Raw genomic sequence first — 26,819 nt, 5'->3', positions numbered from 1 at the left:
TTAGTCCAGAAAAGAATCTGGATCAATCTGAAATGCAAAATTGCAAGCAGGATTTCTTTTAGTAAATCTTACCACCTCCAAACCCAATACCAAGGTATCAAAAATCCCAACTACCTCCTCATCTGAATTGGTTCAAAGTGAAAACTTTCCAAATATTTGGCTGCTTTTTATACATATGTGAAACCTAAAAGGACTGTTGTGTCTAAACTGCTTTGTAACAAAATTTAAAACCTTACCCAGAATGTTAATTGAAATTTAAAATGTATTTTCATCTCTTGTGTGAAAACTCCATTCAAGAAACTACAACTGGTTCTGGACTGATGTGGTTTTTAATAATGTTTTAACACTTGTTTTAACCTGTGTTCTTTGTTTTATTTTATTTGATTCTAGTTTATTACACGCTGCCTTCAAGTTGGTTTTGAAATGAAGATCCTACCAGAAGGATCTTTAAATCTTTAAAGAATTAAAATAATTTCCCTACCAGTATTCACCCTCTCCCCTAGTAATTGTATCTCTGAGGACCAGCATGAATGACCTGCATAATGAAAGGGAGAACAAATACCAGCACACCATAGATAACCTCAAGGAGCAACTGGAACAAACCTTGACCCCAGAACACACAAAAATACTAACAACCACCATCAAGACTACATCTCTAAGACAAGCTGAAAAAATTTGCTCAAGCTAAACCTCAGAAGCAAAGAGGTACCTGAACCCAAATGGGTAGTCAACATGTCTAGCCACCTGTTATGCACTGCAGAACACAATATCCTCCAGAAAGGCCTCAACTATAACATAGACAATGATAATCAGTTAGAATTCTTTGCAGCCTTAGAAGCAGCATTTAAAGCCATAGGACTTGCCACAGAGACCAGAAGAACACAGAACCAACTCAAAGCAGAGGACAGAGCAGTGCTCAAAACCTAAAGAAGGACCAAACCATCACCATCCTCCCAGCAGACTAAGACCAAACCATAGTTATCATGACAGAACACAATCATGACAGACAGATAACATAGTTATCATGACAGAACACAATACATACAAAAACCCGAAGAATTACCAGAGGACAAATAAACCTACATCCCAGTAAATAGTTTAAATAGTTTACAGTAAATAGTTTATCAGAAAGTGCCTGAGCACTCAACTACAGGACAACCAAGACAAACTATGAAGTGATAACACTGTCATATATCAAAAACACCTCAGAAACAATGAACAGACTATGACAACCATATGGCATCACTGTAGCCAACAAACCAAAACCCACAAACCAACTAAAGCTCTCCAAAACATCTTAAGTAAACCAAAAGACTCAGTAGAGAAGAAGAAAAAGCAGGAGTCATCTACAACATACAGTAGTACATACTGTATGAAGCAGCCACTAAGTAAAACAGACAGACAGAAGACTAGCAATGAGCATCCATGAACACCAACTAGCACTGAAAACTCTTTAATCTCACAATTTATGAACAGACTCAACCATAGTTTTAACTGGGAAACTGTGAACATCCTAGACCAAGCTAAATTCAAAAATCTTGGGGAATTCCTGGAAGCTTGGCATTCAGACAAATCAGCCTTCAATAGACATACAGAAATAAACCACATTTACATACTATTCATAAGAGACAATGAAAAAGCTAAGAAGGAAACAAAAAGACCAGAACATATCCTGTCCAGCAACCAATACCCAGATAAGCAAGGATGAATACCAGACAATCAAGCAGAAAACAATATCCTAATTAAGGAACTACCAAGGAGAAAACCACGCTGCCACCAACACTGGCAGAGCAAGCTACTGTATATAAACAGGGAGCAAACCCTGCACTCACTGACAGTGATGATGTTACCCAGTTGGGTAATGAAATGTCTGCAAGCAAACAACCAAGCTCAGAGAGCATCAAGGACTCCACAGTTCTAACCTGAGCTATATACAGTATATTCTCTTCTATTGGAAAGAGAGAATTCTTTAATAAATCAAACATTTTGCACATAGCAGGCTGTACAATCCCTAGCCTTTCTAATCAAAAGTGACAAATCTAAGATTAATGTACTTTGGCTACAAGTGAAGGAAACATTGAGTATGTTGATCACTAAAGAGCCCCCTTTTCCTCCTTATTTCTTAAAAAATACATGTTATAGTTATGTGGTAGCCAGGTGGGTATGTACGTACATTATTATGACTTGTAATCATCATGATATTAGGATTTTACTCTGTTTAAAATGTGACATAATTCATATTTATTGTACATTTAAGAAGATTCAGGCTTGGTAAATAGCATTTTGTTTGTTTTGGTCTAATATCCAAACAGGGTGGTAAAAGCAACTGTAAATATGGAATTGTGGCACAGGGCTTCATAAACTGGAATAATAGCATGATTGTATATAGTTTCCCGTTCTGGTAATTAAAATCTTTTCATCCTATTTATAAACACAACTGTGAATTTTGGTAAATTTTACTAAGAGAAAAAAAAAAATTCTCAGCCATCTGAACTGGCCACATTCAACACGTCTATTCTGGCTTTTTCTGCATGTATATTTAGTTATTGTATTTGGTCATTTTATATTTTTATATTTTATATATTGGGTAGGTTTTTTAATATTATGTGGGTTATTTTTTGTTTATTTTTTGCTGTATGTCACCCAGACCTGAGCCTCTCTATAAATCCAATACATACACACATACATACATACACATTCTCCCAAGTCATGAGAAGCTGTACAAAATGCTTGATATTTGCCTAGAGGCAGTGATAGATTGGGCAAGGGAGTGAAAACAAAACAAAACCCTGAAGTTGAATCCTAATCAAACAGAGGTAGCTATGGACAGAGAGTTCTCTCTCTCAGGAATCTGGAAGATGGTCCATTCTGGTTTATGAGCACTTCCTCCAAAGGCACATAATCTGGCGGATGTCCTAGAATCTAAACACTGTTCTCAGTGACAAGTGGGAAGCTATGCTCAACTTCAGCTGGTGAACAAGCTATGGCCCTCTCTGAGCTGTGACAGCCTAGCTTAGCCTACCCTGCCCTAAGAACTTCATAGCAACACAGTCTACACAAGGCTATGAATGTAGTGCTGAAACTGCAAACAGTGTAGAACAAAGCTGCCTGATAATTAACAGGTGCAACTGTACCATGGTTTCTTAAAATGCTGCACTGGCAACCTGTGAATAATAGTATCCAATTCAAGGTGTTGACAATAGTCTATGAAGCCCTAAATGGCTCAGGTGCCAGAATTAAAAACAAAAAACAAAAAAAAACCCCTGCTTCTTCTAATACCACAAAATCACAGAGAAAAGAGAGTAAATCAGAAAGAAGAGAGAGAAAATACCACAAAAAGAGAGAAAAGCTAGCACAATGCAAAACCTCTCAAGAATAACCTAAATTTAAGGCAATGGCTCTGGACTCAAGATGAAACCCAGAGGGATTCTGTAGGTGGCTACAACTCAGTGTTTTGTTTGCTTTCTGGTATATAGGTGTTTTTTATATTGGCCACACATTGTGAAAACCATAATATGTTCTCAAACTCCAAATGTGCTCACTAGCTCAAGGACGGTGGGAACTCAAGTTAGAGTTACAGTGTGAAAGCAGATATAATGTGCTTAAAAGTCAACATTTGGAATAAGGTATATACATACTTTTTCAAATATTTGTTACTGTATTTCTTAGAAATAAATCAGTGTATTCCATGCAAGTGCATTTATGAAATTATAAAGTGTTATAGAGTATGGAAAAGAAAACAACAGATTTATGGAATCTGAGGAATTTTCTAAATTCTTAAATAGTAAAAAAGAGAGAGAGAGAGAGAGAGACTGAGGAACAGGCTTGATGCTAATTGCACTTGCAATTAGGAAAATTGATATAAACAAATCTTGAGTAAATGGCATATTTTTTCTCTCCTTCCTCATTTGGATCTTAAATATACTTATTCATGAACAAAGCTCCAGTGAAATCACCTGAAGAAATGAAGCATTCAGTATCACAATGACTAATTTCTGCTGAGATGTAGCTTGATTAAAGATTGTGTCCCAGACTTGATGTCCAAGACTAAGATGTTTTTGATTTTCATGTAATTTGTATCTCTATTCAGCAAAAGGTTCTTCTTGTTTGTCAAAAATGTAAATTTCCACAGGAAAACTAGTTCACGAAACTTCAGCTCAGCTATAGTTTAGACTACAAATCTTAGTATGCCTATTCAGACATACAGTTTGGCAAGTTCAGTTAGCATACATGCAAGTAAATGGCTATCAGATTGGCCTCTTTATCACATAGAATTGGTAGTGTGGCTTGTGGACCATCTAATAATGATGGAGAATTCTGCTTGGATTGCAAAACTGATTTAAACTTTCCAATGTACCTCGCAGATCAGAATGCTATTATTCTTTATAATGATCATTTTTCCAAATTTTGCAATGCAATTTTCAATTAAAAAATGTTTCAGAAGAATTTAAGTAGAAAAAAGAAAAAGAAATGGGGTATATGATATATATATATATGTAGTAGAGAAAATTGGGTGCCAAAGTTACCTGTGAGAAAATTATATGTAAAGTATGAATGTTGATACACTTTCCATTTACAAACAAATGCAGAAACAGGAGGAAATAGAGTTATGACTGAATGAATATATGTATGTGATTTGTAAGAGGTCAAGGGGAACTTTAGACCTCAGACTAGTTTGGTCACCAGCAGTATTTTTCTTGAGACTCGGCAGATTTTCTTTGCATAATAAAAATATTGGTGGAATTAGAAAATCCATTACATCTTAATTACTTCTAACAAAAGTAATACCCAATGGTGACTTTGGAGACATTCAAATGTAAATAACTAGCTTGTGAATGGGTTATTAGAAGCTGTTAACTATGGCAAAATAGACAAGAATCCTCTATCTAGCTAACATGTTTCTGACTTAGTAGGGTACTCTAACTTTTCTGCTTGCTATGTCCCAAGCAAATTCAGTGTCACACAGTTTCATTTTCTTTTCATTAAAGTTTTTGTCAAAGAGCATCTCATTTTCTAACCCGTTTTTGGTAGGAGTTGCTAAACACCAAGACTTATCAAGCAACCCACACTGAGTTCTTCAAATTGCTTGAAACTATGAATTCCAGCACAGTCAATTTAAAAAATAGGGTCCTGAAAAAAAAAAAGAAAGGAAAAAAAGAAAAAAGGAAAGGAAAAAAGAAAAAAGAAAAAAAGAAGAAAGAAAAATATTTTCCTGCAAAGGGAAGATGAGCAAAGGCTGTAAGACTGTGTACAATCATCAGTCTGTAGCCATTCCACTAGCCTGTTTCCACTAGGTCCCACTGATGAGAAGAGTTATGTTCAGAGACTATAGAATGATAGAGAGATCATTACAGATAACCTAACTTAATTAAAACCTTAATGCATTTTACTAAACTATTATTTTAAATCATGCCTACTAATACAGTATTTTTTAAAGAATCTCCTGTAAATAACTTGCAGCTGTGCCACGTGAACACACATTATTCCTCGTGCAGCTTGCTATCTGGCTCACCTTTGCATACTCAGCTGCCCACAGCTTTTCTGCTTCAAGTCACATGTATCCAGACAGCTCAATCATGCCTGGTCTTAAAGGGTACCACTTCAAACTGTAATCCTAGACCAGGCAGTCATCGCAACAGCAAGAAAGAGAGCAGGAGGATTCCCCTTTGGCTCCTTTCTATGTCAGTCTTTTAAGGTAAGCAAGGTCAAACAACAGGAGGAACAGGGACACCAGGAATGTTGTTGTAGGATAGAATACCAGAACCTTGAAAGACTGTCAGAATTTCTCCCTGTCCTATCTCATCCTAAACAAAATCAAGGCATATTAGTGTGTTGGAATATTTTTCTTACATGTTTGCAATAAGTTTAAATTAAGAAAAGATTGTATAGGGAGTAGCCATTTTATAAAAGGAAAGGGCTAGCTCTCACCATTTTAAACCAGCAGCACATCACGTAGCAAAAGCTATCTAAAGGAAGACATATACCTTATGCACAGAAAAACACATGTATAGAAAAGATAAAATGCCCACTTAAAGAAAACTTATCTGTTTTAGCTCTAGATAAAGAAACATTTGTTTAACTATAAATAAATATACATCTGCTTTCACTCTAAGATAAGGAAACATTCATTTGTAATAAACTAACATTTTCCATTCCATTGATAATGATTGGCTAAATCTCTAAACTACAAAACCTTATAAAAAGGGAGATGGAAAAGTATTCCATTGTATGGATAAACATATTTCCTTGACTCTCCATTGATTGTCTGGTGAGGTTTATTGAAATTCCTGGCTTGGCACAAACCCAGAAAGGGAAAAGAAGGTGTTTGATTCTTCTGACGAGTGTATTCCATGTAAGTGCATTTATGAAATTATAAAGTGTTTCTTTCTCCTGCTTTCCACTTTCTCAGGACTGAGCTCCTCCATTAACAGTTAATTGCTCCTTTCCACCTCCCAAAGCCAGATCTAAATGCTTTCACAGACTGCAGCAGCAAACGGTCCTCTAATGCTTTCCAGGGTCCAACATTCCCTGCAATACATATACTGTATAGAACACAACACACACCATGGAAAAACTACCCAGGATACTTATCTGTTCCTCCTCTCATGAAGGTCAGGAAATTGTTGCAGTGTTGCTGCCACTTACAGCAAAACCATAGCTATTTTACTTCATCCCTGGGAGGAACAAGCAAGCCTCATGGTTTGTTCTTTCATTCATTTGCTAGTAGAGCTGTTCAAATAATTCATGAGGTGGAGAGTTGTAAGTGAACTGCTCCTGAGTTTCCAGGATTAAAAAGACAATTACAGCTATGCTGTGCTATTCTCTGGTTTTCAGGTTTGTGACTATAATCAAGTGCATGTAAAGGATTACTACAAGATGGCCTAAATCTTAGCCTTATAAAAAATCTTTACTATCAAAAGCCTATACTTTACATTTCTGCCAGGGAAGGCCTGTTTTGGCACATTTTAATTGGCATTTAAAATTATGAGTTAATCTTTTATCTAGGAAGAGTTTGATAAAATCTGCATAAAGAGTCAGAGGGTGAGGAAACTGACAAGCTAGACAGTGTGAACAGTGCTATAGCTCTACCAAAACATAAACAGCATAGGGTGAAAAATCTAAACAAAATAATTCAGGAAATGGAAATAAGCCTGTCCTTAAAATGTCATTTTTGTCATCACTTTGCACTACAGAATTAAGTATTTCACTTTAGTAAAGGTTTAATTATGCCTTGTTTGTTGGATGCCAGCAAGGAACTGTTGGGAGATGAAGCTGCCAGAAAACTGAGAACAACCTCTCTTTCTAATGAAACAATTCCAAAAAGCCTAACTGTTATGTGAAAACACATTCATCAAAAACTTTTACTCCCCACAAAAAAATTGAAAATCTCAGATGAATGCTCTTCAAAACGACTAACATTATTGATTCATCTATTTATCTGTGCAAATTGTGGTGAGGGGGAGGAGGAAGAGAATTATTATTATTCATGAACTCCCTAGAACTGAAGAAACATAACACCAGCTATCCAGAAGCTGGACCCTGAAAAGAATATGACTTAAAAAATGAATAACAATTTATCAAGCAGACACACAGTGACCTTGTTCAAAGAACTAGATTAGAGGACAAAATTGTGTTATCAGGGTTTTTCAAATTGTGTCCTGCAGAATCTAGGGTTCTGCAAGAACCTGATGGGTTCCATGGGAAACCAGGAGCAAAAAAAGAAAAAACACTCAAGTGCAGAGGCATCTACAGTATTTTTTCTAAGGTGCAGTAGAAAGGATGGCGCTTGACGGGTGATATTCAGAAGCAAACTTGGATATTCTCATGCTTTAAAAAGTGGCTGGTGTCCTGTGGTCTTGAAAAGTTTAAGAGGTACTGTACTAGTGGAAAGCAACAGCTAGCAATGTTTATTCTCCTTCCAAAACTGGAATAGCAAGCCAGCTTCGAAGTGCAAACCTGATACCTTAAGCTGCTACATATATATCATGGTGTTGCCTATGAAACACTCTCATCTTGGAAATATGTTAGTTGTAAATGCACAGTGATATTTAGCATCCTTCAAATGCAAACAACTGTATTCCAATAAATAAGTCCGCATGTTTCTTGGCTAGCATTAATAAAAAAGTATAGTAATTCAATTCATCATAAAAAGGCATATTTTTTACTTTTTCATTAATTAATCAACTAGGTATTTTTGAAAATTTTCAGAGATATTTTGTAGTCAGTGAAAGAGAAACAGAACTCATCCATAGATCAGAACTCAACCACAATTCCAATACAATAGTAATCTTCAACTTGGGTACATATAAAATTTTAAAAACCCTTTGTGTATGCTATGCTTGGGCTGGGGAAGTGCCTCTGGTCACAGTACTGGGATTTATAGGAAATGAGTAACAGCAAGTATTGATGGAAAAAAACAAAACAAGAAAAGAACTTATATCTACCACTATTACTATCTCTCTTGGGAAGTAATCTAGCTGCCCATGGCAATCTACCCATATTTTAGCTTTTTAACTATAAGGAACAGATGCATAGGTTATGGTCAGCTCCATCCAACAGTTGTTCAGGGGAATTTCTGAGATTTGGGGAGCTACAGTCTAATACAGAGAGCATCCAGTTTGGAGAAGGTTGATACAAACTGTATTATGCATTGCAGAGGGGGGGTGGAGAGATTTGTGGCCATTCTTTAATTAGCCAGTTTTCTGGAATAAATTGATTGCTTTGGATGCCAAGTTTTAAGTATACCAATTATATGCACTTCAATGAAAGCAGCATTAAAATACAACTTATGCATTTATTTTCTAAAAGTGTAGTATGATCACCCAGATTATTTTATTAATATTTTGAGGATGTTTTAGACAGAATACTCATTTTAGATATATTTAATTAATTACAACAGGGTATATCATTGGAACTTCTAAATATACTGCCAGAAAATGGATATATTTTATAAATCCTAATGAGGAATTGGGTACCTGCTTCAAAACAAACATCTCTTTTCATTCCGCAGTCCTATTCATACAGTTTTATTTAGGTTGTATCATACTACAAGAGTGGCTTGTTAATATATCATTCCAGAAGCAGGTCACAGTTCTTCAGAGATGTCTACTTCCTCCCTGTTCTTCTTTTGCTTAATTATTTTTCTGTGTAACTTATTTATGTATGAATCTACCTGACACCAAGGGGTGAAATTATTGATTAGGTTTCATACAACAATATTGATCTTGTCATATCATTGGCTAAGATTGCATGTGTCAATACAACAAGGTAATGTAAGTTTCATTATATTTAAGGACTTAACAAGTTAGCTGAGAGTAGCATGAAAAAGGGTAAAATGTTATTTTATTTGATGCCAGAAAAACCGGCCATCATCCCCTTTGATAAAAGTGTCAGCTTAGGCTGCAGTGTTGCAATTAAATACATTTATTTATTTATTTATTTATTTATTTATTTATTTATTTATAACATTTATATGGCTGCCCATCTTAAACTCAGCTCTGGGCAGCTCACAACCCTAGGCTGAAAATAATATTTACAAACAATGAAATAAAAATGAAACAAAAACAAAAGAGCCATTGCCGCAGCTAAACTTTCTGATGCAGTCCACAACATGTTTGTTCCATGCCAATCCCACCCTATCCCAGTGCTTGGGGAGAACGCCATGTCTTAAGTGCTTTTTGGATGGTTAAAAGGGGAGGGCCTGTCAGATCTCAAAGGGAAGGGTGTTCCATAGGGCAGAGGCTACTATGGAAAAGGCACACTTCCTAGGTCACAGAAAATGACAGCATTTAAAGGAAGGGACCTGAAGCATGCCTACCCTTAACCGATCTGATGGGATGGGCAGATGTTCTCAGGGGTCCTGTAAATAACCTGTAATGTGGGCAAACCTATGGATGCCCAACAGTGCACACGCCACTGCATTCTGGACCACTTGTAATTTCTGGGTGGTCTTCAAGGGCAGCCTCATGTAGAATACATTGCAGTAATCCAAGCGGATTTGACCTCGCGGGCAGATGTATTATATTGTGGCCTTACAGGCATCTGTACTGAGGACAATGCACTATACCTGGAACTGGACTGGACTTTTTCACTGTTGCACTCTGGATTCCCAATTATACAGCTTCATTACCTGTTCCACTCTTTTAAGTTTGTGCTTAGCAACCCTTTCTAATGGACACAGAAAGATACCAATAGTTCAAACAGTAACTCTGGGATTAGTGAAAGTTTACTTTGTTTTCCTATATTTTAAGCTGATCTTTTAATAGCACACTTCTGGGTTATGTTACATTTTGTAAGCTACCTACTTTTGAACTGGTCTCACAAAGTGTTCTAAGAGCTATCACTCCAGGGTTGGAGAACATGATAAACTGTCACAGGATAGAAGTAAAAATAACTCTACTAACATGCTAATTTCAGCTTCTGCTCTACTTAAAGCTATTGCAATGTAGTCAGATGCCCAAAATCTATACTGGATTTCCAACCCATGTAGGTGCATATTAAATCTGTAAACACTGCTTTGGCAAATCATTTTTTAGAGACAACGTGTCACTTACAAGCAATTTATTTTCTAGTGTAAAAAAACAAGAACTGATAGCACTTTTTAAAATCACTGGTACAGTTTTAGAGGCACTGGAAAATATGTATAGTATCAGGAAACCTTTAAATTTTAAAATCTCCATAGACATAAGAGAATACTGTTGGTATATGGTATTTTTTCTTTTAATATTCATTTTCTATAAAACCTGAACATTGCTAGCAGTTTTATATACTTTAAAAGAATTAGATGCTTTTAATTGTTCTGTTTCTCTTTTAAATTGCAGTTGATGGCTTAAAATGCATTATAATTTGGAAAACAAGGATACTTCAATCAAAAAGCTAACATTTTTTCTAGGTGAGATATACTGATTCCTGAACATAAAAATATGCATAATAAAAGTAAGAACTTCCTTCTAGTTCCTACAAAATGGAAAACCAAATTCTTATCACTGAGATCTCCCTCTTTTTAAAAAAGAAGTATTCAACTCAAGAAAATGTAATTAAGGCTGCAATTCTATATACATTCACTTGGGAGTAAGTACCATTAAATTCAGTGGGTCTCAATTCCAACAGTAATCCATGGTAAGAATATGGAACAGGATGGCCTTTTTGTCTGTCCTAGCATAGGAGTTCCTATGGTTTTGTGACTTCATTTATTGATTTAAAAGACTGATGTGGCCATCCATCTTATGTGCTGTAAACCTGGGCAGCTCACAGCAACAACTAGAAAAACAAACAGAAAAGAGTTCAAATGGGCATCTAAGCAAAAACAACACCCAGCATCCTAAACAACACTCCCCAACACATAAGCAATTACAGTCATAGGGCTCCAGCCTCCCCCATCCTAGTTCTTGGAGGAAGAGCCATCTTTTTAAGGCAATAAGCATGGATTTACTTCATTTGTAAATTGTTTTACAAATTTTTAAATTGGTTTTAGAATTGTTCGCTGCCCAGAATCACTTGGATGACATGGATGGCTATAGAAATTAAATAAATGAATAAATAAATTTGGCATTGTCAAAGAGGATTCCACAGTGTAGTTCAGAATTTATCTCATGATGCTTACCAAAAGAATGTCCCTCACTTTGTAATGATAAACATTCCCTGCACTAAGGATCTTTCTCTAGATCAAAGCATTAATTAATTTATTAAGTCAACCATTGAGCAGGATGAAGCAGCTAATTCTAGTGATGTGAAAGAGCAACAAATTATTAGTGCCATAATATTTTAATTTCTAACCCTTCATAGAACTGCTTGTGGGATGTTTTATCTCAGGAATCAAAATAATATAGCTGGCCTTGAGTATTATAAATTTGACCTCAAGAGGAAAAAAAAATCTAATTTTCTCTTCCACTTCAGACAACAAAATGGCTTGGGGAAGTCCTATGAGATAGATAATACATAGGAGTTGTTATACATGTGTACATGTATTTTCAGCTGAACAAAGGTTAAATTAATTACAGGGAGTTACTCAACTCAAATAAGTAATAGGAGTTCATCTTCATTATATTATGCAGTTGGTTCTTATTGTCAAACTACCTACACCAGGTGTTTCTCTTCTCAATTTTTAGGGCAATTTAGGGTAAAATGTTAAATGCTGTGCCACTGAGGTTCTCATGTATGACCACAAAATAGTTATGTAATGGAATCATAAATAAAATAAAGGTAAAAATATCCTTGAGTCAAGCTCAATGTTTTGTGACTAGATCCATGCAGCTTTCTTGGCAGCATTATGAAAGTGATTACCAGTAGTCAAAATCACACCCCCCCCCCACACACACAAAGTATTTTGTTCTTGTATTGCACTGATTGGTGTGCATTACTTACAATACTTCTGGTGATCTCATGTTAACACTGCAGTGAGCATGAAGCAACTCACAGAAGACAGGTGCTTCAAATAACCTTCATGGGATTATAAGAAGGGATGGGGTAGGGGTAGCATAACCAGACTTGCAGGATTCTGCTTTAGCCAATCTCAGTAACTGTAGTTTTAATCTTCCTAAATTGATTTCCTGGTCTGGTCTACCTAGTGGGGCTGACATAACCTTGTCAACTTCATCCCTGCTGCCTTGAAGAGGTGATGTAAAACTGTCACATCACTTATAAGGCCTATAGCACTGACCAGGCTGGTTGAAGCTCAAGATCTCAGAGGAAAGGTGAGACAAGAAAAATGGAAAAAGAGTCAACTCGCAAATTGTGCAGAAAACCAGCATTTTTAGCTGAAAACTGCCTTTAGAACAGTTCTTGCAGTGTAGCTGAGGTGGAAGTAAATTGACTCAGCTGCCAAAGAGAAACAACCATGTAGGATCACATGATTGTGGAGCTGTTTTGGAAGCTTATATGGAAGTGTCCAAGGTCTCAGCAGTCCTATTTCCAGCTGAATGAAGCTGTGTGTGTTTTCTTTTCTCCATCATTCTGCCTTTTATCTGGCCACATAAAATAAAATAAAATAAAATAAAATAAAATAAAATAATAAACCAGCTGGGTGACTTTGGGTCAGTCACTCTCCCTCAGCCCAACCCACCTCACAGGATTGTTGTTGTGGGGAAAATAGGAGGAGGGAGGAGTATTAGGTATGTTTGCCACCTTGAGTTATATATAAAAAAGTCAGGATGAAAATCTGACAATGAACAGGTAAAGCAGATATCTACAAGTATACTATACAACATAAGTATATAAGGATGGTACCAAATCCACAAAGTTAACAACATTTGGAAAAAATCTGGCATGGTAAGAAACTGAGATAGCAGTTAATAAGCTAGCCAGCATAATAAGCAATCCATGAAAGGCCCAGGAGTAAAGCCTAGCAGAAAAAATGCCCATTCTTTTGGTTAAAAAACAGTAATAATAACTGGAAGGGTAATAAGGAATAGCAAGCTAAATACCAAGCTAAAAGATTAACACTAAAATGCTTGAGCATGATTTATAACGTTGGATCATCCACCTTTGATTCATGTTCTCTTGGGGTTCTTTTATGAAACAAATCCTATTTCCCAAAGTCTCGGCTGTTAGGTGATGCCATAAATCCCACTGAGGTAAAATCCACCACATGAAACACTACCTTGTGCTTTGTGATGATTTTCCAAGGCTATGATAGGTCTCAGAAGTCCTAGTGATCGGTGATCATTCTGAATCCTACTTCTTCTGCCTTACTAGTGGAATTATATTTTTCTCAGAGAGTCCCTCTTTTCAGTTTCTCCATTCATAAGGGTGCAGAGGGAAAACATACTCAACTGATACTCTTTTCAACAGGTCAATATTGATGCCCCTAAAAATTGCCAAACATTTTCAGAACAGACATCTCCTTGCAATATCCATATTTTACTTGATAGTTGTAGCTATTTTGGAAGCCAATGGAACTACAGTAACAAACAGTGAATTGTCCCTTTAGTCATATTTGGAAAGAAATTATCTGAAGTATTTTTAAAATTATTACAATCTGCTTCACCATTACATAGCTATAACAGTTACAGAAATTAATGCCTGTAAGAAACTAGTATAAATAGAGACTAAAAATAGTTTAATCTCTTTGGCATAGAGATATAATAGCAGATGGCTTAGCAATGCTATTTAATTAAAATAACCTCATTAATTTAATATTCTATTTACAGTTTATACCTGGTGACAAAAGTGGCTAATCTTATAAACCTCCATATCACTGTGCAGATCAAAATGAGAGAAATATATCTGGAAAATAATAAAGAAGCAATGTGGGACCCACAATAAAATGTTTTGGATTTCACCAAGCCATGCTTTCATCCAGAATTCTTCATTCCATTAACCCTCAGTCTTCCCTTCCATTATCTTCCAGCATTAGATAACCATCAAGCATGTTCTGGGTCCATTGAACTATTTTCCCTAAAAAGAAAGATGTACTTATGCAAATGTTGCGGTGCCTACAGCATTTCTGCTGTGCATGCATAGTTCCACTTTGTCAGCACAAGAGTGAACACTTAGATGCTGTGTAGCTATATGTTAACCAAGGGCTTGTTTGACCCGTGCTTTGTTGAAAATACTAGTCTTTCAGGCAAGCAAAGAATTCATATGACTTGTGCGGCCAATTCCTGATTTATTTATTTATTTGGTTATTTATTTATTTATTTATTTATTTATTTATTTCCCTCCCTCCCTCCCTCCCTTCCTTCCTTCCTTCCTTCCTTCCTTCCTTCCTTCCTTCCTTCCTTCCTTCCTTCCTTCCTTCCTTCCTTCCTTCATCAGGATCCAAATAGGATCCAAAACATCTAGCACAGAGAGAACTATTTTGCAGTGTTGGTTAACATATTTTCTGTATATTGATTTTTTAAATTTATGTATGTATTTATTTATTCATTCATTCATTTTGGTCTATGTGTCTATGAGGAGAGGTTATAGCAGGGATGTTTTCTGTATGAGGATGTGTTTGGGCTAGGTAGCTGAATTCATCTTTGTGGATTAATGTTACTGCTGTGTAGTGTTGTGTTTTGGATTTAATCATGTATTTATTTTGCCTATGCCTTTGTTTGTTAGTTTGTTTATCACGTAGTCAAACAGTGGATTTGCACCTGTTCTTGGTTTGCACAATGAGTGTGATTTTAAAATCAGAAGAAACATCAATCATTTGTGCTATGCTGATGACGCTACTCTGAAAATGCAAAGAATCTACAACCTCCAGTAATAAAAGTCAAGGAGCATAGTGAAAAAATGGGACTAAATTTAAATAGAAAGAAGAACCAAACTAATGACAACAGATAGAACAGCCAGCCTTAGAATTGGTAATGAAGATATCAGAGTGGCAGATAGCTTCTGCCTTTTAGGATCCACCATGAACAGTAAAGGAACAAGCAATCAAGAAACATGCTGCAGGCTAGCAATTGGTGAAGCAGCCATGAAGATCTTAGAAAAGATACTCAGATGTTCTGATATATCTATACCTATAAAGATCAGAAAAGTGCAAGCCATGATATTCCTTGTGACACTTTATGGAAGAGAAAGTTGGACTTTGAAAAAGCAGGATAGAAACATATTGATACTTTTTAACTGTTGTGTCAGAGAAGACTCCTGAGAATATCATGGGTATCCAAGAAAACAAACAAATGGATCTTCAAACAAATCAACCCAGAGTTCTCACTCAAGGCATAATGACCAGTCTCAAATGATCCTACTTCGGATACATTATGCAAATTCCTATCTCTCTAGAGAAGGCTCTAATGCTGGGAAAGGTGAAAGAATAGAGAAAAAAGGCAGCCAGCAGCAAGGATTCCTTGATCAGGATCCAAATAGGATCCAAAACATCTAGCACAGAGAGAACTATTTTGCCTCAGTGTTGGGGAACACATGTTCTATATATTGAATATTTTTTGTCTATTTGTCTCTGAGGAGAGGTGGTGATGGGTGAACCATTCAAAGACTTGAAGGACCAGGTTAGGGACAGATCATCATGGAAAAATTCCATCTATGTGGTTGCTAAGAGTCAACACCAACTTGATGGCACATGATCAATCAATTAATCAATGGTTTGTATTTCCCTGGACTGATGATAAAAAACCTAAACAAATAATGGACAAGCTAAGATTCAAGGTTTCAGGCATAATAACGTACAATTAAAACAAACAAGCAGCTTTCCACTGCCTAATAATGTGGAACATTCTGTGTTTTGTCACCTTATAGTGTATAATATTATTGTCTGGATATTGTGTTTTGTAGGTTTTTTAAGCTGTTGGCTTCTGGCTGCAATAAAAACTTTTTTTTTTTCAAATCAAACTAAGATCTGTACATCATCTCAGACTGTTATTTCCAGTTGGGCTTTGTTGTCAAAAATAAACCATACTTCGCTGGTTGAGGTTTTCAAACATTGAAACAAACCAAGGTAAACCAGACAAATATTGGCAGGGTTTTAATCTTATTAGGAAACCATTTCTGGACTATAATTCTTTACATGGAATTGTGCCGCACCCCAGATTCAGGTTCTAGAATTTATACTTTAATAAGACATATAGTCTATACATTATTTAGAGTATTCTCTTAATGTACTGTTTACTATTTATAGCTTTCCTTTTTTTCTCTATTATTGATTTCAGTTGGGTTATTAGATATTTTTACAGTTCACTAGAGACATCTCTTGACCAGAAATTGGCTATGAAATGTCTTATAGTACTCTAAGTTATTAATGGTGTTCTAGAATATATTAGTCATGTAATATTTTCAATCTGCTGGTTAATCACAATTGATTAGTTATCTACCTGTATTCTATTACTTTTACTGTTTTTCCTCCTTTCCTTACAGTATTATATTTTCTATATTCATATTCATATATATATGGATAACTACATGCTACATATCCAAATAGCTATTAATCTTTAGCACAAATTATGTTGACACATTTTCAAAGAACTATTTCTTTGATAATGAAACAAATTGCAATAGATTGAATCATACAGTTTTTTTTTAATGGATAAGACTTTCCTCTAATATGAAAAAAATAATCTCTTTAGCATGAATACATTTCGCCAAAAAATTCTGATATAAGTTGACTAGTTTGGTTATCTGAGAGATGAACTGAAGAAAGCCATTATAAGGTGATTTTTTTTCTACCCTGGATTTTTTTTTTTTTACCCAGCTGGTTAGTAATTAAGACAGATTCCCAGGGAATACCAGGTCTGTTGGCTAGACAAGGAGAAGACAAGAGCAAATCACTTCCATATTGCCAAGAAAGCTGCAAGGAAGTATACATGAATCATCGGGAGTTGAGTTTGACTGAAAGAATGTTTTATTTTTTACCTTGAAAATGCACTTCCATGCACTGGGAAGAATGATTGATGCTGACTTTTGCACCTCAGAAATGAGTGGAGAGGGGGAACCACCCTACATTTTTGACATTAGTTTTATGAAGTAATCATTTTTAAAAAAATTCTGGAGAAAGACAGAAGGAATGAACACATTATAACCTCAGAATCTTTAAGGTCCTGCTGGTTTAATTCTGATAGCTTTGCTTTCAGTAAAAATGATAGTTTAGTGAATTTTTAACTACCCAATAATGACTTTAAGTATGAATTATTTTCATGTGGAGTATTATCTACTGGAACTGTAAAATGCTTTGAAATGTGGCATTTTTGACTTAATCGCACCTCTGAAAACCACTGCTGTGCATTCTTTGGATTTATATTGCCTTATGCAACAGTCAGTTCAGAACAAGAACATAGAAAGCTAGCACAGGTTGGCTACAAAGTCTTCTAAAATCCTTATTTAAAATGCCAGCGGTAGCCTGCTTTTTTATATTTCAGAAAAACTCCTGCTTGAATTCCCTCAACCTTGTCAAGTGCAATAATCGAGCTCCATTTGGACAGCTCTGCCTTGAACTATAACATTTGACTGGCCCAATTTCAAGTGGATCCTAGCTTTACTGCATTCTACATTCATTTCAAGTCCCAAGAAACTTTGATATTTGGGGGTATAACAAATTCAACAAAACAACAATCCTGTTTCTTAAAATGCTTTTCCAGTTATTATACACTGCTTCAGGATTTTTACAATATAAAGACCAGCTGTGATATCAAACTGAAACTAAGTTCTACATTCTAGTATGTATGAAGTTAGAGAAATAGAATGAGTGACAAGTGAACCACAACACCTCTCATTTTAGAAATTAAGCTATTTCAACAAGCTGAAATGAACCGTAGACCTTGGGACATGCAGAAGAAGATAGCTAGGTAAACAGTGCTATGATACCAACTCAGAAAGTCAGCATTTCAATACTTTATCTGTTGCAGTTATAAAGGAGTGATGGTTTTGTCCACGGGAATCATTGTCCCTCCTTATGAATAATAGATAATTTCAACTGTGCGTGTTACTGATGTACTTCAGTGATTATAAGTACACAACAATTAACTCCTGGCTGAGGAGCCTGACCTAGGGTTGAGGGAGACAGTTCCCATTTATTGGGCTCTGCTGTGTAAACTAGATTTGCCAGATGGCAACTCAGAAAGAGCTTCTTTTGAAAGCTGTGTTTGCAGTTGGCAAGACATGGACCTGAGGCAGAAGTGAACTGAGCGTAGGGCATATATACTTACCACGAAGAACAGATTGTCAGTATGTAGCACTGCAGCACAACGTAAGTATGCTGACTATTTTCCATGATTGATATCTTGCAGGTCCTTCAGGTGAAGATTTGGGTTCCTTCCAGTTTGGCTACCACTCAGTGGTGGCAGCCGGCTGCTGAACAAAAGCTAATAATAAAATGATGCCTTTCTTCCCCAAAGTCAAACCACCTCATTCATAAACCACTTCATTAAAAAATGGCACACATCCCAGTCACATTTACCTGCTTGATATACAGCTGGGCCAAAGTCAAGAAGCCTACATGCCTGGCAGTTAATGAGGAAAAAGGAAAGCAAGCTACACCACGAACTAAAGATCATTTACTTTAGTTAATTAAGTTTATACCCCCCTCCCCATTACTTTCAGAAGCCCAAGGCTACATACATAGCATTTCTTCCTCTAATTCTTCCCCACAACAACCTTGTGAAGTAGGTTGAGCTGAAAAAGAGTAATTGGTCCCAGGTCACCCAGTGGGCTTCTATGACTAGAATGGACTTGAACTTGGATCTCCTTGATCCTAGTCCAACATCTTCACTATTATACCACACTGGCATAATGAGAGGAAAGCATACAGACATCCCCATTTATACCCAAGCCATAAAGAAGCCCTCTTCCTTCCAAATGTATGCTCTCATTTATGGCAGTATAATTTACAGCATAGCTCCCTGATACTACAGCCCTTCCCAACCAACTAATATATACTGAGATACATTGGAACAACTCTCACAACATCCCACCAGAAAGCCATGGTGGGAGTTCAAGTTCAGCTCAATTAAGTGGCAAAAAAAAAAAAAAAAAAAGGATTGTTCTACATTCTACTGTACGCAAATGAAAAACATACAATACGAGGGTACACTGAACCTCCCTGCGTGATATACCGTAAACAAATATACTCTTGAAGAAAAAGAGCTGTACAAATCATAATAATGTGCTTCTTAAGCACTTTGCCCAAATCTTGATCTGTCAGCCTGTACCTGTTACTGTTTCAAAATTGCATCCTCTAACACTAGTAACTCTCCTCAGTTGCCTAACTCAGAACAGCCTTTTCTATTATCATGGGTACCTATTATTGCTACCCATCACTGTCCATCAGTTACCTACAGTTTCCCCAAGCCGAGGTTTGGTTCTCAAATTCTGCTGTGCAAAATCAAAAGGCCATGCCTGAACTGCTGAGGTTGCTTTCAGCGCTCCCAAGAGACAGTGTCTATCCCAAAGGTGTTCTTGTGTCACCTCACAATAGTCCATGGTATGGCTACAGATTGCCCAGTTGAGAGAACATTATCAGGTAAGTGGGTCATTCATATTTTTACATGCACAATGTTGCTATTTCCTCTTCCTGAAAGTGGAACGGGAAAGAGAATGGAAAGCTAAGGTCAGCAGGTAATGAAGTGTGAAGAATTGCAGGAGACTTATTGTGGCATGGTAAGTCTGCTCCTACTGGTCCTTTTATCAGTTAATTTTTTTCCGGTAGATCCTGATCTCACCGTATCACAATAATTGAATTTGTTTCCCCCTGGAAAAAAAAATGACACATGCAGCAGAAGACTCAAGGACTTTTTCTGTACTGAAAGGGTTCTATAAAGATTACCTGTTGCTTTAAAAAAAAAACACTTGAGAACTATATTTATTCAATATATTTTAAGCTGCTTCTCATTTCCCAAGGCAGCTGACAAAAATACAACTCTCATATTAAATGTCAAGTTAAACAATATTTCAAATTTGATCAATGAGTAAAAAAAATACCTATTTTACCTGGCTAAATCTTTAGGCTGGAACTTTAAAATGAGGAATTGGAACAACTGAATAATAATATCACTCAGCAATATCAGGATTTTGTTTTACCTGAAGTGACTCTCTGGATAGAAGTCATATCAACGATATGTCCTCCAGATAATCACTTTCCATATTACTCTTTAAAGACGTGATAGTTCATCTCTCTCATAATAATCCTTGTACCGTGCAAGTTAGTGCTGAGCTTACATAAAGGGTTGGTTACATTGTAAGATTTACATCAAGGATGTTCCTTGGTCTTGATACATTACAGAACAATAATACAACTTCTCTGCTGAACTTTGCTTACCAACACAGGACTTCCCGGAAAATGAATAGGTTCCATTGTCATGGAAACCGCTTCTGCACTCACAGTGGTACCACCCTGGGAGGTTAACACAGCGTGAATGGTTGTGACATTCAATGATCCCCTCAGCACATTCATCAATATCTGCCTCAGAGAAAAACACAAGCCAGCCAGGGTATTAATTTCCTTTTACACCAACATTTTAGATAGTTAAACACACAGCACAGAGCCTTCTAGAACACAGTGGAATGCACATTTTAATGAACAAGCTACACTCTGTCTCTGCTTGGGATGCACAATGGAGTCTCACCACCCCATCTTTATAGTTTACAAGCCTGGAGGAGTTTTCTTTAAAAGAAACCAGACAAAGGGTGTTATCAAGAACTCTTGAATTATTTTTGGGAAAGGTAAATTCCCCATCTATCTTTTGACTAGTTAGGAAAAAAAAAGTCTCCACTTTAATCCCCTTGATCTACATATAATGTGAATTACATATAAGGTGAATTCACCCAAGCCTTCATTGAGGGAGAGACCTCTCACTTCATCATGCTTGCCATCTTTTATTTTTACGGGGTTTTTTTTAAATGTCTTATTGATTGTACTGTAATTTCTTGGTTTGATTGTTGTAACCCGCCCAGAGGCATTGAGATTTGGGCTGCATACAAGTTTAATAAATAATCTTTATCAGTCAGCCAGATGTTTAGACTGATTTGGCATTTTTTTCCACCTACTGAGTCCTTCCCAAGGACCTGGGATAGGCAGATGTTGTTTGATGGTGTTAAAGGTATCATTGCAGGATTATTATTATTATTATTATTATTATTATTATTATTATTATTATTATTATTATGAATTGAATTAGACATAAAAATAGAGGAAAATTCTTATTTGTGAATAGGAAATAGTCATTCAGGCTTAGTAAGGTGTTCTGGTCTAGGGATTCTCAGGTTAAAATCCCCTTTCAGCCCTGAATTAAATGGGAGGTTCGGAGGAGTCAGTTTTTCTCAGTTTAACCTATCTCACCAACTTGTGGTGAGACTAAAATTGAAGTAGAACATACTACTATGTTTATGCTGCCTTGAATCCTGGAAAATAATTATGTGTGCATGTTATCTGTATTAATTTATTAGAAATCATACTGCCAACTATAAAGATGAATATGGAAATGAATAAAATGAATGTAAACATTTGTGAATTCTAAGTCATATATTTTTCAGATTTGAAAGGTGAAGGAAACCACCAGTCACAAAGTAGAAAATGGGTCATGCTGTGAAAGACCTTGGATCACCCTTTGGGAAGAAGGTCTCTTCCTCTAAAGCAGCATTCCTCTCCTCAACAACTTTAAGCTGTGTGGATTTCAATTCCCAGAATTCCCCAGCCAGCATGCTGGCTGGGGAATTCTGGGAGTTGAAATCCACACAGCTTAAAGTTGCTGGGGCTAAGAAACAGTGTCCTACAGGATGCCCCTTTAAATGGCTGCCTATCTAAAAGCTGCAGCCATTTAAATTTCACTGTTCAATTCTTATGACATGGACATATGATTTAACTAGGTTGTACACTGACATTTGACTGGGCTGCTGTTCGAAAACTGCTCAGAATCTTTTCCATCAATCCTCAGGAAGAATATTCTCTCTGGAGTGGTTGAAATTCTGCTCACTTTTTTAAAATATATTTTTTATTGTTTTATAAGTGAAATTAACAGGAAAAGATAAAAAGAAAAGACATGCATGATAATACAATGAGAAAGAATAATGGCAGTAATAAACTGAAAAGAAGAAAGAGAAAGATGAAAAAAGATTCATAAAACAAGTCCTAGTGAGGAATATTAATACACAGAAAGCTCAGCCATTTATCATGTTATTAAATTTAGACCATATAGAAACATAATCTTCCATCTTCTCGTTTCTGCTGTTTAGAAATAAGATTTGACATTTCAAAGATTGACAAAGAACACATCTCCTGAATCCACTCTTTAACATCTGAAGCCTTACTTTCTATCCACCTATGTAAGTTAATTCTCTCACCAATCCCCAGGCAAATTAAAGCCAAAGTTTTTCATAAAATGTTAAATTTCATATTTTTGGAATATTATGTTTACCTCTAGAACAACTATGTCCTTCCCCTGAATCAAACTGATTGTGTGTGTGCATATATAGAGAGAGAGACAGAGACAGAGAGACAGAGAGAGACCAAAAAGGAGCCATAAGAAAACATCATATTAATCAAAAAGCCCCCACATTTCTTACAATATGGAGGCCAATAGATACAAACTAGAATTTTCTGATGGATTAACTTCATCTTTAATAAGTGTATTTAACATTTCTTAAAACTTGGACTCACTGATTTTCAAAATTGGATATTCCAATTCCTTGTTCTATAAATCATAAATGTTACCAATATGAGCCTTTGTTGCATTCTTTAATTTCTTATATAAATGTCAGTTTTACTTCAAATACAGCTTCTCTTAAATATGCAACTACTTTAGATGTTTCTATGGCAGCTAAAGCATTTGGGCCATATTGTTCTGACAATACATGCTTTAATCACATATATTAACAAGTAGGTGATTCAAGTGAGTTGACTTTAAAGTGCTATAAAAGCCCATGTTCTTGCCTGCTTTTGATAGAGTTGTGCAGACAGAAAATATCTTTCTAAACGTGCTAGCCAAATAACTTTGTTTTTCTAGAGCTGGCTATGGCCTCTTCTTCCATGGAGGACAAAAACCCTCCCCCCCCCTTTTTTTTTCCCGGAAGTGAGGCACAATTGATCTGTGCCCCACACACAAGAAGCTCCATTCAAAGCATGATTCTGTAATTGAAATGATCAGGCTGATTCCTGTTCTTCATTCAAGGCAATGAAACAAATGAGTTATTTCAGCATTTCAGTTTCCCATGCACTCCCATTTATTGGGTCATTGGTTTCAGTGTACAAAAAATGAGAAAAGAATTACACTGTGACATAGGATACAGTAAGAAGAAAATGACAGGGGGAGAGAAAATGGTGGTGGGGAGATCACAAACAATATTCTACCTTCCCCCCACCTTGGAACCTTAAAATACATCCTATATATTAGACACTCTTTTAAGCTCTTTCATTCAATCTTAAATCTGTTCTGGCATTTATATCCCTAATTTAAGAAAAACTGATATTTATTTATTCTGATAAGAACCAAGAAATAATATTTAGTGTTTTATTCTATGGATCACAAAAACCCCTGTTAATTTCACAGTGGTCTCCATTTATTCATCTACAGGTACAATAGTGTTAGTAATAGAGTGTAATGAAATTGGTACAGCAATTTTAAACATTACACATAAATCATCCATTACTCAAAACAAATCCAGCCACTACAGTTTCTCAGCCTTCAGGACAGAAATGCTAACTGGGCAATATCGGAAAATCAGTTCTCACTTGGCTATCCTTTAGATGAGTAAGCAACTTGTAGAAAATTCAGAAGTTCAATATTTGTCCAGCTTTCCCCATCCTTGTACCTTCCAGGTATATTGGATTATAACTCTTATGTTTGCAGGGGATAAATTCAGTGAAGACTATATCCAACACATAGTTATATAGTTCATATCAACTTCATCTCAATAATAAAAAAAATGTTATGTAGGATCAAAAAGTATGGGAAGAAAAAAGACAGGTGACTTGTCACAGAATCACAAAATTTAAGGACTGGAAGAGACCTTGGAGACCATCTAGTCCTATCCCCTGCCCAGTGCAAGAACCCACTACTACAGCAGCCCTGACTGATGGCTATCCATCCTCTGTTTAAATACCTCCAGTGAAGAAGAATCCACACCTTCTAGTGAAGGAGAGACCAGAGGAAGGCTGTTCCATTGTTGAGCAGCTCCTAGTATTAGGAAAACTTTCCTGATGCCCATCAGAAATTTCAGGCTATTTTTTTTCCCCCTTGTCCTGTCTACCAGAAAAAATCTGAATAAGTGTATCTCTCCCTTTACATGACAGTCTTTTGGGTACTTGAAGAAATCTATCATGTCTCCAGACAGTATTCTCTTCTCCAGATTAAGCATACTTAGTGCCTATAACTATGTCTCATGAATTTTTCCTTCCAGGCTCCTTATTATCTTGGTTGTTCTCTGGATATGTTTCAGTTTACCAATATCTTTCCTAAAATGTGGCATCCAGAACTGGACAAATATTCCAGGTGTGGACTGAGAGAGGAAAGCTGAATTCTCATGATCTTGATATATATGGCTGTTGATGAAGTCTGTAATTGCATTTGCTTTTTTTACAGCTGCATCACACTGCTGATTCATGTTTAGTTTTTGATCTACCAAGACCCCAGATTTTTTTCATAGGTATTGCTGCCCACTATGTACCTCCATCCTATACTAATGCCTTGATTTTTCCTGCTCAAACAATTTTTTGTTTGTCCCTGCTGAAAGTTATCTTGTTGGTTTCTGTCCATTCTTTCAGCCTGTTAAGATCTTCCTCAGTCTTGATAAGTCTCCAAAGGTGTTTGCTATCCCCCCCCCCCATAACCTCTTTGTGTTATAAGAACATTTGACAACCAGATTTTCTAACCCCTCGTAGAATTCATTTATAAATATGTTTAACATTACAAAGCCTAGATAAGCACCCTGTGGTACACCACTCATCACCCTCTTCCAGTTTGATGCAGAGCCACTGACATATGTATACTCACTGGGTACAATTGTTCAATCAGATCTATGTTGATCTGATGGTAGTATGTTCCAGCCCAGTTTTTGCTCATGAAACACTTGTCAAATGTTTTGTTAAATCAATATGTCTACTGCATTCCCCTGGTCAACTAAACCGGTCACTCTCAAAAACAAAAAGAAATAAAAATCAGGCTGGTTTGGCATGACTTGTTTTTGATAAATCTCTGCTGGAAAACACTACATTATTTTCCAAATGCTCCAAACCAACTAATAATTGTTCTAGACTATACTTGACAAAGCAAAGCAGAAAATGTGGCAAGTACCCATGAAAGGGAATTATATCTGTACTTCCTGTTTGTCTCAGTGTGAGAATGGGTTTCATGGCATTTCAGGAGGGCAGGAGTAGATGATGTTGTACTCAGATCATATCTAGCCATTTGAGAAGGTGACCTCCACCTAAGTTTTCTACTCTGCTTCAAAAGTAATGTTTTTCCCCTTCTGCTGGCACAAGCAGGGGAATCTGGTTCACCTGCTGCACTTCATTCTATCTGATACAAATGCCTCTCTTCCAACTGGCTGGTGTGTGCTCTGGCAGGCATTCCTGCTGCCCAGTCTCTGTCCTCTGCCTTCAGTAGCTATTTCATACTGAGCTGCCTGCAATAAAAGGTTGGACCCTTTTTTTAAAAGAAAAAAAAGAGCTTTGTAGTGGAATGGCCCTTTGTTGTTCTTGTTTTCATTTAACAGGTTCATCGGTGGAACTGTAAAACACTAGTCATTTCTTTGGATTTTCTTTTCCTCCTTTTAACTGAGTGAAATTTCCAAAGTTTATTCATTCATAATTCCATTTTCTTCAGCTGCTCACTCTTACAAGACTCTGGGTGACTGTCAAGTTCTGCCAAGTTTTCCCTTCTTGCTCAAGTGATAAATAGAACAGTAGAACTGTTGGACTAATGGACAGACAACTAGAAAAGAGTTATTGAACATTGTTTTTGTATATGATAACTGCTGTGAGACTATTATATGCACAAAAATGGAAAGACTCAGAAATGCCCACAATGGAGGAATAGTTGGTAAAGATGACAGAATTAGCAGAGATGGCAAAATTGACTTGTCTGGTTAGAGAAAGGACAATAACCTCATTTATTAGTGACTGGAAACCCCTCATGGACTTTTTGCTGAAGAAAGAAAAAAATGAACTTGTGATTTATGGGTTTGAGGACTGGAAAGGGTAAACTATGGAAAGAAGGAAATTATGATATAATCTTAGAGAGAGGTTAAAACATAAATGCATTTATAACCTCTGTTAAGATCAGAAGCAGCTTATCTTTTATTTCTCCTTTTCTCTTTTCTTTCTTTCTTTTTCTTATTTACTTTCTTATCTATTCACTATTTTTCTTTATTTCCTTTATTTCTTGGTATTGTTTTTATATTGTTAAAAATGTCTTCACTAAAAATTTATATATATATATATATATATATATATA

General features: G+C 36.2%; 1 protein-coding gene and 1 long non-coding RNA gene across 3 annotated transcripts in view; one reads left to right on the top strand and one right to left on the bottom strand.

Moving 5' to 3' along the window:
* Nucleotides 1-7,190, bottom strand: part of LOC103066537 (protein kinase C-binding protein NELL1) — a 33,857-nt gene extending 26,667 nt beyond the window's left edge. Inside the window, exon 1 of one of the 2 annotated variants that reach the window (XR_015797038.1) lies at nt 6,565-7,190. The gene's annotated coding sequence lies outside the window, so the exon portion shown is untranslated. The remainder of the gene's footprint in view (nt 1-6,564) is intronic. The other variant, XR_015797040.1, reaches the window with a different exon arrangement.
* Nucleotides 3-26,741, top strand: LOC148214970 (uncharacterized). The gene is made up of 3 exons (XR_015797041.1): nt 3-5,695; nt 10,821-10,891; nt 18,663-26,741. It is a non-coding gene; the product is annotated as an uncharacterized LOC148214970 (long non-coding RNA).
* The last annotated feature ends 78 nt before the right edge of the window (nt 26,742-26,819 follow it).

The sequence above is a fragment of the Python bivittatus genome, unplaced genomic scaffold (assembly GCF_059951505.1).
Source record: "Python bivittatus isolate LINGU-HERP-01145 unplaced genomic scaffold, Pbiv_v1 ctg000480_np1212, whole genome shotgun sequence".
Classification (NCBI taxonomy): domain Eukaryota; kingdom Metazoa; phylum Chordata; class Lepidosauria; order Squamata; family Pythonidae; genus Python; species Python bivittatus.
Note: the sequence above shows the minus strand (reverse complement) of the source record. Positions and strands in the feature narration are given on the sequence as shown.